This window comes from Ambystoma mexicanum, chromosome 4p, assembly GCF_040938575.1.
Source record: "Ambystoma mexicanum isolate Mex_15411 chromosome 4p, UKY_AmexF1_1, whole genome shotgun sequence".
NCBI lineage: Eukaryota > Metazoa > Chordata > Amphibia > Caudata > Ambystomatidae > Ambystoma > Ambystoma mexicanum.
In genome coordinates, this window is record NC_090927.1 from 882,396,517 (window position 1) to 882,409,494 (window position 12,978).

A 12,978-nucleotide genomic window follows, 5' to 3' on the forward strand; every position below is an offset into this window, starting at 1 on the left:
GGGGCGAGGGTGTGTGGGGGAGTTGTGGGGGGAGCGGGGTGAGGGTGTGTTGGGGAGTTGGGGGAGGGGGGTGAGGGTGGTGGAGGGTTTATTATTCACGTTAATATTATTACTTTCAATACACCGGTTGTGTTACAGAAAAAGAACCAGAGTGGACATTCATCATTGCGCATGTGTCATTTAATCTTGCACAGTGCATAGTGTACATGTATCCCCACACCCAGTGCCCTATGTCCAAACATTATGTCACCCTCTGCTGACATGTATGTCAGAAATATTGTGCGATCACTGACTGCCGCACAGCATGTACCTCCTGTGCATAGGCACCGTGATGATGTCCTGCCACATCTTCCTCCTCCCCTTCATCAACATCAGGTGGTAGCAGTTCCATGTCAGGGGGCAGGGGCATGTTCCGGCGGATGCACATATTGTGCAGAATTACACATGCCATGGTGATCTTGGCCACCTTCTCATGGCTGTAGAGGAGTGCCCCACCCGACCGACTGAGGCAGCAAAATCGTGCCTTCAACAAGCCAAAGGTCTGCTCAATTACCACAAGTGCACGGGTATGGGAACGATTGTAGCCCTCCTCGTGCCTGTTCTGTGGGTTTCGGACAGGGGTCAGGAGCCACGGCTTCAAGGGATAGCCACCATCACCTGCATGAGAGGGGAATGAAGGTAAATGTTCACACATTCATGTTGGAAAACTGTACTAGTCTCACATGGCTGCAGGTAATTTGTGCCCACATGCACAAGTCCCTGGATGCATTGACCCCATTTCCGGTCCCGCCATGTGTCCTGTGCAATGGACTAATGGTGTGGGTTGCATCTTCAAGATGATTAATGGTGTGCACTGACATCTTGTTGCACGTGCATCGTATATGCATACAGCAGTGTTGGAGTAAATTAAGTGATGTGTTGTGTTCTGAGAGATTTAGTAGTAGGGAGAGTTGGCTGTAGTCTGTACAATATTGGGCATTCTGCACTGATCATTTCCATGGTGACATGCAGCACTCCTATGGGTGTGCCGAACCAGTGACACACTGTGGAATCCCTGGTTGGCTTAGTTCAATGCACTCCCAGGGATGATTGTCCTGTGTGGTGATATGCTGGAGACAGCAACATAGTGCATATGCACTGCATGGTGCAGGATGGCCTTACGGTGTGTGAGGGCCGCTAATGAGTGGTGCATGTGTTGTGGGATGTGGGCTGGTTACCTGTTTGTCATGTAGTGATAGGTGTTGGCGTTACTTCATCACTATGGGATTTGGGTGTCATGTACCGTTTCTGATGCTTTGGGGCACAGTGTTTGGTGATGTGCACATCGTGCACTGACATCAACAGTCCCACCCAGGTGGAGTATGCACCCCCTCTTCCCAGCCAGGTGGAGTATGCATCCCCCCCTTCCCACCCAGGTGGAGTATGCACCCACCCACTTCACAACCCCGATGCACTGCCATGGCCCAGTCAGGCAACTCACCAAGCGGCTAGGCACGTCGTCCACCATATCACTCCATGAAGCGTGGTAGCGTGGAGTTCCACAGGAACAAAGGGTCATGAGTTGATCCGGGATATCAGGCACAGCAATGTGTGATGATCTTGCTGGCATCGCATACCATCTGCACATTGATGGAGTGGTATTGCTTGCGGTTGCGATACATCACCTCCGTGGCATGCGGGACCACCAACTCCATGTGGGTGCAGTTGAGGGCACCTACACAATTTGGCATGCCTGCCAGTGCATGGAAGGCAACTTTTGTTTCCAATATCTCCTGGGGAGTCTGTGGTAGGGATATGTAGTCCCTTGTGTGCTTGAGGAGGGCATCCAGCAGTTGGTTCAGAATACGGGAAAATAAGGGTTGTGATATGCCATGCATGTGCCCCACTGTGTGCTGGTAGGTGCCTGTGGCAAGGAAGTGGAGCACAGACACTACCTTCAGTAGAGGGGGGATGGTGGTGCGTATTTCTATGAGGCTCACTATGTCGTCGTGTATCAGGTCCACTATGGTGGTGATGGTGTATCGGTCAAGCCGGTATAGGGTGTGGATCTGCTCAGAGGTTAGATTGAATGGACTGGCTCTGGTGCGAGGGATTGTGGCTACCGGGTGGTAATGGTGGCTTCACTGGTGGGGCATGCTGGGCCCGTCTCACCCTCCTTCTCCTCCTGCGTCTCCTCTGTGGTGGTGGCTGTTGTTGTTGATGTTGAGGCATTGCAAGCAGGGCCTCCAGCTCCAGTAATGCTACTTCTATTGGTTTCATCTTGATGTGGGAGGGGTGTGGTGTGGGGTGTGCTCCTTTTGTACTGGCCCTGACTCCATTGTCTCCACCTGTGCTGATTGTGTGCACCTGTGGCACTTGGAAACACTGCTCTGGGCTCTTTACGCCTGGTCGGTGATGCCGGTATATACACTATGCCGGTATGCACTTTTTCCGCCTTCATGAGGCCGTTATTTGCATGTTCGCCTCACTTGTGATCTTCTCCGGTTAACAGCATGCCGCTAATGCCGGCATGGTGAGTGGCGTGCGTGCGCCCAGACCGCTATTTACGGCATCATACTTTGCGATGCCGTTAATAGCGGTCTGGTTGGTCAGAATAGCCCGTAGCTGTAGACGATGCCGGTAATGCTTTACCGGCATCGTTTTTACCTTACCTCCAAACTCAGAATTAGGGCCATTGTTTTATTCAAAAGAATTGAAGGAAATATTCCTGGTTGACAGATTGTAACCTCTTTTTCAATATATGGCTCGATAGAAACTTCTAGGTCCTTTAAAGTTGCCTTATAATATTCATTGGCAGAGGTTCAGAAAAGTCTTTTTGGGTTCAGTGTAATAGAAATCGCAAATGATATGGTGCAAAAGATGCTCAAAAAAGTTCTCATTCCTTGTAGTAGTAAATTGTGCTATGTGAAAGAAATTCCTCAAGTCCTCATCCATTGTGTCAACAAATTGTGCCATTCAAAAGAAATGTAAAACATCCCCATTTCCCAACACGTGTTTCACGCAATCATGTGGCCCACCAGGAGGACAGTGTTCTCTGGTGTATGTCCGATGACCGCTTTTAGTGTTCATAGATTCACAATTCTTATTATGGGGACAGATTAGTACCTCCGAGATGTCCCTCATTTGTTCTACGCTGATATCTCGTGCGTGTATCAGACTTATTGAGAGTTGTGTTCATGTTTCACAGTTTGGAGGATTTGAGCTGACAGTTATGTTAGGAATGATCTGCGAATTGACACATTCTGTTCCTTTCCCTCTGTTTGCCCCGAGCCACAACACAACAGACACAAACTATCTAGGGTAGATAGATAATGCAACCCTGTCCTTCATATTTCACACATAAGACCCACAGAGGTGGTTGGACTATAATTTCATCTGCTGAAGAAGAACAGACAGGACGTCCATTTCTGGATAACTTGCATGTCCAACAGTATTATCCAGTGAAACCCTACAGGAGAGGTATCACGTTCAGAACACCACCCACAGCCAACCCCCACAACCCCCCAGGACCCCCATCAGACTCTCCTGTGAAAACAGATGGAAGTTGTTTCAGCTTTGTGCGGCAAACTTACTTTTAATGGCAAAACCGTAAGCAGGATGTGTGTAGGCAATGGTACGTTACTCGTAGTCAGTGTTTTTGTGTGTTGCCCCCTATAACAGAAGAACCAATCATTTTTTGCTGTGCTTGAAAGTCAACCTTTTAATTTAAAATCTTTTAACAACCCAAATCAATTGATTTAATTTCCACCGTTTAAATGCTCAACAAAGATGCTTCTTTCCTGTTAATCAATAAGAGCTGTATCTTCGTATAAACCTATGTCTGAAGAGAGGAAAACTAACTAACTGAAATGATGATTTAAGGTGGTAGAGTCAGACAACAAGCTTACAGGCACAAAAGAATAAACACATTATCTGATAGCTCAGATGGTAAGAGCTTTCCTCTCACATACAACCAGCATGTCCTTTGCAAGTTCAAATCCTGCTGCAGGGCTGACTTAGTCTTTCATATTTTCGCTATTGATACATTAGGCCTCGTTTTGCGATGCAGGAAGAAAGTGTCGGTAATTCCATTATTGACCCTTTTTTGGCAGGTGGTGGAATCACTGCCATTTTTCCCACAATGCCAAATTATAATTTTTGGCGGCTTTAGCGCTGGCATAATTACCGGCGGTAAATTCACCAAAAATACCCCTGGAGTCCTATGGACCAAAAAAATAGGGAATTGCCACCATTTGGAAAGTGGCGGAAATACTAATCAACATTGGTGGTAATGCAGTGGAATAATACACCAGTTTTTAAAGTGCTTAGAAGCAGGAGGAATCTGGTTTGAAGTGCTAAATGAGAACACAAATTATTATGACATGCATATAATCTATTTGCTGGAAATTGATAGTATGGCTGATGAAGTTCAAGCTGCAATGAGGATAAAATGGTAACAGCTAAACGGGTGGGGACTACACCTTACATCTGATGGCTACACCATGCCTAATAACAACCAAGCCCAACAACAGAAGAGCTTAAATGTCCCTGCAAACTGATGCTTGTGAGAAAAAACGAGCAGGGAAGTGTGACAATGGATATGCAAGCACAGACCATGTATGTGTAATGAAGTGCAAGACAAACCAACTCTAGCACACTTGGTTAAGTTTTATACACTATGCTAATGAATTACTATGGTTTGTGATACAAGCATTGATGGTTAACCCAGGTGGTGGTGACTATGCACTCAGGGAACTAGAACAGATATGAATTTCTTGGCTTTAATATCATGAGACATGTCTCACTTGGGCTTTCAATACTAATGGATATAAGCTATATTAATTGATTTTAGCCCCCCCCTCCCATCCCCCTCGCGGCCCCACCGTCAGAGTAAGGTGTGTTGTACAACTGCACACAATGTAAAGAGTTAGGCTTTAATCTTACAAGATTCATATGGGAGATTAGTATGCTCCTTGATGACAGTAACAATATTCACCCCATTTAATATGGTAGTTTGTGTGAGAATCTACAATAGGGGAGAAAGTAGTCTAGCAGTCTAGGTAGTGGTCTGCACCTTACGATAGGGACTAAATGATGCATGCAAGACATTCATTGCATTGGACTGCATTTCTGCGGCATTTGAAGTTGTTTACATATGTTAAGGTCTACCAAGATACCACATCCATAGCAAAACCATATTGTTTGTCAATATTTCTATTTCTATTATTTACCTTCCTCTCTTTAACTATCTGATATCTATTAACAAGTTTAATTATCTTTAGCTGTTTCCACTTATCATCCATGCCTTTGTCAGGCTAACATTTTCCTTGACCCTGAAGTAGATGGTAGATGAGAAGCTGCAACCTCATCAATCAGGTTCCTTCTCAACTTTACCATTGCTCTGCCTGGCTTTGCAGCAGAGGGAAAGCAACGTTGAGGACAGGGGGGCAAGAGAAATGGTCTGACAGGGCCCTTGCCCTGAACTCCACATCTTTAGTGGCCAAACCTCAATCAAGGGAGTGGGAACTCACTCCTAACCATCAACAGTCCCCCTAGCAACCAATCCCAGAAACGTGCAACAAGCTGTATTAAATATTATGCTTGTCAAATTGCTGCAGCCCACACCTTGTGTGTTACTTCTTAGTTATTTTGCAATATTACATAGTCAGCTACCTGTGATTTGCCATTATCATGCCCTTTGCTACATCAGTAAAAGTAAGGTCATATGACAGGGTAAGAGATAGAGGGATGATTCCGAGAGCCCAATCTTCTGATCTCCTATGCCGATGTCCATCTTTCTCTTACCTCTGTTAGAATAATGTGGGACTTCAGCCACCTAGATTCTGCTCAGCCATTTGGGGGTTATGAACTCTCATGATAGATAGATCCACGCAATGGTTGGTTAGGGAGGCAGATGTGTATCAATATTCTGCTTGTTTCATCATCATCAATAGCTTTATTTCAGCATGGGGGCATAAAGGTATATGATGACACATACAAATCATCAAAGATAAGTTATACATTACACTCATATTGTAATTAAATCATATACACTCACATAGGACCAGGTTGTGCACCAAAAAGCTAATTTCCCAGTGATGGCTTCTTCACGTGGATTGGGCAGGGCAGCTAACCCATCACTTGGCATGGAAATGTAGTCCAAAAGGGGTTTCCCAGTGACCTTTCTGCTTGGGGACTGTATTTGCACCAGAGAGCACGGGCCAACACAATCTATTTTCAGGGCAGGCATCAGCATTTACCCCGGGAAGGGCTCTAACTTCTATCACGCTGTTTGTTGGGGGGTTGCATCTCCTGATGAATCCCAATAAACTATTTGCCACACCAAGCTCCCTAAGGTCAATTCAAACAGAATCATGGGCATTTTCCACCTGACTAGGGAGCCTGGGGGAACTTAAGATCTCCTCCAATGCTACAAATAGACAGCCTTGTAAAGCCCAAATCCAGTGGTTACATTTATTTGCAAAGGGCTTCCCTCAATATATTGTAATTTGAGGCAAGTTTAAGGACAGGACCTTGTGGAGGTATATTGACCATCCCAAGTTGCCCAATATCCCCCAGCTGGTTTTGGTGTTATGATTAGATGTAAGATAACCGGCTCCAATGGATGACGTTACAGTGGTGGCATTGACCTTAAATGCACCATAGGGTTCTGTGAGGGTCGGTGTGGTATGGGCTGCTGTCTGCTACGGTTATGTTCACCGCCACGTCTGTATATTTGGGCTTGAGGCACTTTATCGGACAGAGCACACTCGCTTTTGGGATTCGCTCTGTATCCACGGGTAAACCACGGCCTAACCTGATTAGATTTGATATTATTTAAACAGGTGGTGGAGTTAGAGGACTCTGCAGTCACCGTGCATGTGAGCCCCCCTTACGCCTTCCAGGTTGGTTGGTGGCTCCGCCTTGGTCCCTCCTTTCCTGTGCTCTTCCAAAAGCAATAGGATTACAATTGTTATTATTACCAACTCGGACAGGACGGAGAAACATTTGCACTCATAAGCCCCTAAATTCCCCAGAGCAACCTGGCCAGAAGTGGGCATTGTTGCTGGTCTAAGGGGGAAGTGTAGATGGGGTTAGCCCCCGTTGGTGCGTCCTGCGTCAGCACATTCACATTACCCAAATTAACCATCTTGCAGTATTCCCCCTGATCATGCCCCTCCTTAAGTTTGCTGGATTGCAAGATGGTCGAAGGTTTTTTGGCCATGCGATTGTACCTTCTCCCCACTGATAACAGTGATCTCAGGGGTCTCAAAGATGTCAACGTTGACCAGCGAGCACAGGCTAGAGATCAGAGCAACAGGTGAGGTGATGAACATAGTAGTCATGGTTTTATGACTGTCATTGTCGTTAGAGCCTCCTGTAGGCACATCTAGGCAAAGTTCATCAGGGGTCTGGGGCATACTTCTGTGCTGCCCGTGGCATTGTTGGGCTTGATGCAGCCTCAGACGGGTCATCTACATCCCGGTGCGTGAAGCTGAGGTTGCTGCTTACGAGGAACGCCATTATAAAGCCACTCTGCCGCAACTATTAGTGCTGTAATTTTATTCGTTCTGATTTTATGTGCATTGTTTTAAATTATACTCTGCATTTATTTCCGCTGCACCGTGGCCAATTGTGACTGCTTTATTTAATTGTATTTGGCTGCAAGTTAGGGTTAGAGGCTAAGCCCTCTTTCTTGCTCTCCAGAAGGCTGTCCTCTGCCTCCTTTCCACTTCGGCACCGGCATTAATGTGCCATGCCGTCCACCCGTGCACTGAGAGGTGAGGCTGCTCCTTACGAGGAAGGCCACAACTATTAGTACTGTAATTTACTGTAATTTTATTAGTTCTGATTTTATGTGCATTGTTTTAAATTATACTGTGCATTTCGTTATGCCAGACCACGGCTGATTGTCACTGCTCTATTTAATTGTATTAGGCTGCAAGTTAGGGTTAGAGGCTTAGTCCTCTTTCTTGCTCTCCAGAAGGCGGTCCTCTGTCTCCTTTCCACTCAAGCACCGGCACTAATGGGCCATGCTGACTGCCCGTGCTTAAGGCAAGCCTGTCTGTGCCCGTCCGTGCCGGGGACGGGACGGATGGGCGCCAACACTATTCTCATACCTCTCAACCTTTTTTGATACCAAGGCGGGTGAAAACCCAGAAAGGCCATAAACATAAAAGTAGGACTGCCATAAAAACATGAAACGGCAGTCCTACTTCTATGTCGCTGACCTTTTACGGGAGGGGGGTGGGGGGGAATGCTCCCAGGCACAATCCTCTCATTGGAGGAGAGCGCGAGGGAGGGGAAGTGGGAGGAAATGGGGGCGTGATAAGCATGACACTTGGTTTTCACGCATCCATTCGCGCAGGAAGAGTCGCGCCGGGACCCGATTTCGGGATCTCAAAATCGGGTCCCGGCGAATCGTAGCTCCCACCTTTGCCAAGGCGGGTGAAACAGATGAGCTGGCGGGTGGGCGGGTATGTAGATGCTTTGGCGGGTGACACCCGCCAAAAGCGGGTGAGTTGAGAGCTATGTATTCTAAGATGCAGCTGATGGCACTCGCTCCAATTCGAACAATATTTCTGCATGGTTGGAATGACACTCCTCTTAATATAAAGTCAGCCTCTCCTGGAGAGGTGCTGACTGATGGAGTCACTACCTCCCCTTCCTCTGTGCTATTACTAAACACTCGTTCCCTGCCGACGCATGCCGATGAAATGCACTAGCTTCTTTCTGGACATCGCCAGGCCCTGCTATGCCTGACTTAAACATGGCCTTACCTAGTTCGGCGCCTGCTCTTGTTCAGTCCATTCCATCTGACTATCGCATTATTCACTTAAACCATCCCCCGCCCCAAAACGGCGGCGGTATTGCGGTCATTTATAGATCTGAACTAAGTGTTACCCAGCTCAGCTGCCATCATAGTCTGAATATGGAACCACTCCTTTTTAGATGCATCATATTCCCTGTGTACTCATGTCATTTCCCTCTTATATACCGCCCTCCTGCCTCCCTTGGTAACTTTGGGGAACTTCTCATAGACCTCTCTGGCTGGCCTACAAGTGTGAAACACTCACCTGGTGGTATTAGGGGACCTCAATTTGAAATTCAACCTTCCCAGGCCCACAGCCCTACATTTCATTTTTGATAGTTTGTTGGACCTTAAACTACATCAAATTGTACAGGCCCCCCACACATAAACTAGGTAATACATTGGATCTGATTTTCGCTAAAGAAACCCTACTGATCCTACAGTCAGTAGAACCTGTATTATAGTCAGACCATTCCTTGATAACCTGGCTGTTCAAGGTAATGGGACCACTTGCTTAGACCCCAGTGACCAAATTTTGGCTGCGCTCATGGCGTTCTGCTGACATTCAAGGCCTGGTTTCACTAGTTGCCGCTACACGCAACGTGACCCCGCTTGCCTCCCTTTCTCTCCTGTCTCAAACATTCCACGAGGCTGCAAATTAGGTAGCTCCGCAGCGACTTGGTCAACCTCGCAGATTGCGCTACGAGCCTTGGTTTTCTTACCATCTTAATGCGGCAAGGCTGAAATTGAGACAGCCCAAGTGCAAATGGCGCAAAACCTATGTTCCCTCTCTCAGAATATTATACAAGTTCTACCTGGCAGCCTACTCGGCAGCTATTAAAGCAGCAAAAACATTGTACTTATCCGAGAAAATTGAAGCAGCCTTATGCCAACCCAAAGCTCTGTTTTCAACAGTTAAGTCCCTTTCGTCATTAGCTAAACTCACCTCTAGTATTAGACCCATGCAGAAACTGTGTGATGATTTATCTCAATTCTTTATTACTAAAATTAATGATATTCGTCTGAATATCTTGAATGCTGTAAAAACCTCCCCTAGCAATGAAGACTGTTCACTTCCTTCACTTCATTTTACAGACATGGTAGGCACCACAAAGTGGTTGTCCTTCCTGATGTTCTCGGAAGAAGCAGTTTTAGCTGCTATCCAAAAGATTAAGTCATGTTCTCCATCGGATGCCATTCCCGTGGCCATTATGAAAAAGACCTCCCCAAATCTTTTGACGGAAATGACAGCTGCCATTAACATCTCATGTCAATCCGGGTCAGTTCCGCCCAAGTGAAAAGCTGCGAGGGTGATCCCCTTTCTAAACAAGACATCACTTGACCCTACTGTTCTTGCTAATTTCCATCCTATTTCTCTTCTCACTTTCCTAACCAAATTGCTTGAGACTCTGGTTTCACCGTTACTTTCTTCATTTCTTGAATCTTCTCACCTCCTAGACACTGCGCAGTCCGGGTATAGACCTGGCAGAGGCACAGAGAGTGTTCTGGTCTCTGTCCAGGATAATATGGCCAGGCTGGTGGACTCAGGTGGGGTGGGTGCCCTGATTTTATTAGATCTGTCAGCGGCATTCGACACTGTCGATCACTGCTGTCTCATTTGGCCAGATGGGTATATCTGGTCAGGTACTCGCCTGGTTCACTTCATTCCTGGCAGATCGTACTCAGACTCTCTCTATGCCGCCTGATCTATCTGCCACGGCGGGGAAGGTGAAAACTTGGGTGTAATACTGTCAGCTTCTTGATCTATGGACAGCCAAGTTGCAGCCGCCTGTCAAGCAGGACACTTTCAGCTGAGAGTACTGAAGAAAGTGCTCCCTATGATTTCTGCTCCTCTTAATCCGCCAGTGGTAGCAGCTCTGGTACTATCCCGGCTGGATAACTGCAGCTCTCTGTACCTGGCCCAACCAAAGGGGCTCATCCAATGACTGCAACGCCTGCAAAACCTGGCTGCGTTGGTTGCAACTGGCACCCCTTATGAAGCTCATATATCCCCAGTATTACCATCCCTTCATTGGCTACTTGTGACCCAGTGCATCAGGTTTAAGGCATTATGTATAGTACACCCGGCTCTACATGATCAGGGCGCAGAGTTCCTTCAGGTTAAGTTTGTATGCGATCAACCTAACCGTTGGTTGTGCTCCGCATTGGCTGATCTGCTCATCGTGCCTCCCTATCGACGCATGCGGATGGGAGGTTAGGCTTTTTCCATAGCAGCTGCTAGGTTATGGAATGAGCTGCGCTATCCATAAAGAAACTCTCTAATCATCTGGCCTTTAGAAAAGCGGTAAAGACACTTCTCTTCTAGGCGGTCTGGTCTTGGCCAGCTTCTTTTCTGGCTTTTTTGTTGTGGTTGTACGCCTGAATCTCTAGAACCAGAATACCTTAGGGTGGCCGTGCTCTCAAGACATTTTCCTAACATACCATAACTGCTGCTAGTGCATGGGTCATCCTTGTTGGCCTTGATAGCATTGTTGTCCTGCACAATGGCCTTGTCCTCCGAAGGGTCCAAAATTGCAGGGACAATGAAGCTGCAGAGGAACTGGTGTATCTCACTGATGAGAATGTATGCCTCCTCCGCAGGTCTTGTAGGGCTATTAGACATGGTTTAAGTAGTGAGGGACCTGTTGGGATTTCTCACCTTATGGTTACCATTTTCCATTTAGGCGCAGCAGGTGACATGGTGGGTGGGTTACTAAGTATTGTTTGAAGCTTTTTGGAATTTCTCAGCACTTTAAGACTGTTCAGATTGTGTTCCAAAAATATGGGTGTAATACGCTTGCAATAGACAGTGGCATGACCCCTTCCCACTCCCCTCGGCCTAGCTTTCATCTTGCTCTGTTGCTCAGTTGCTTAAGAGTCATTCAGCGTGTATAATCCTCTTGCCTGGTTTGAAAGATTGGTTCCGCAGTAGAACACCTCAGGGTCCGCTGTGGTGTCCACTGCAGAATGATTCACAAACTTGGCAGCCTCCCCCTGCAGGACTGTGGTTCCCTGTAGCCTTAGTTTTTCTGCCAATCACCATGACTGCGTTTGTGATATAGAAAGTGTAAGCGGCTTACCCACATAACACAAAGTAAAAATGGGCACAAATCAGAAGCTGAGGGACCAAAATTTCAGGTGCCAGTGACAGTTCACATGCAGGAAGGCAAACACATCTTTGAAGGGGAGCTCACAAGAGATATCTTTACACCAGCTCCACTGAACAGCCCTGCTCCAAGCAGAAGCAGCCATTTGCTAGGGCTCGACAAGGACATTTTATGGAAGGAGTGTTGGGGTATTTTGTGAGCCCTAAAGACACAGGAATACATAGTGTTATTCTTGTATTGGGTTCATGAGTGGCAAGCCGAAAACTGGACCTTAGTGGTATTGCATTGGTGGTATTTCATTGGTGGGAGAGGCTCAGCTCAGAAATACTAGGTCACCTGGAAACTGCAATATGCAGAATCAGCTCACAGTCTTTTTGGTGTACCTTGCTTTTTACCACATGCGGTAACAGAAAATACCTCCTTAGCTCTCAACCTCTCCATGAGCTATCACAAGTGATTGTGGCACACAATACATAGACCAAACTGATCTACTTCTTTCACACACTTTATACGCAATTGAAATTCATGAGTAACACCACATCATATGCAATGTAATGAGTTCGACATGACATTTTGTGCAATACAGAAATGAAAGTGCACATCACTATTTCATATGTTCCCTTTGCAGTGCTAGTAGACTCCACACTTCAGGCCAAAACAGAACCATGGACACACTTCATGGTAACTGCCTCCCCCGCAATAAATACCTTTCTCCCACAATAGATTCCGATTACACTTTTATTGCTCTAGTCAAAAACACTGCTTTCTAATTGCCTTGAAAATTATTGTACACTTTAGCCTTGAGCTTTCAGTTTATACATGTGAAATCAGCTTCTTGGCTGGAGCAGAAAACACATGAAAATAGCTATATACATCAGCTGCCCACAATATGCAAACACACAAACACACCCCTCACTTAGTACTTTGTCCTCACCAAAAGAACACTTGAAATATTCTCGCAAGTAAATTCAGGGAAGGATCGGTTCTGTGGGCTCTCGGTCTGCTGGACTCGGATCATCCCTCCTTCCTGCGCTGCTGAGAGTCTCTTCTCTCACCACCGGCTCACATATGGAAGGCCCT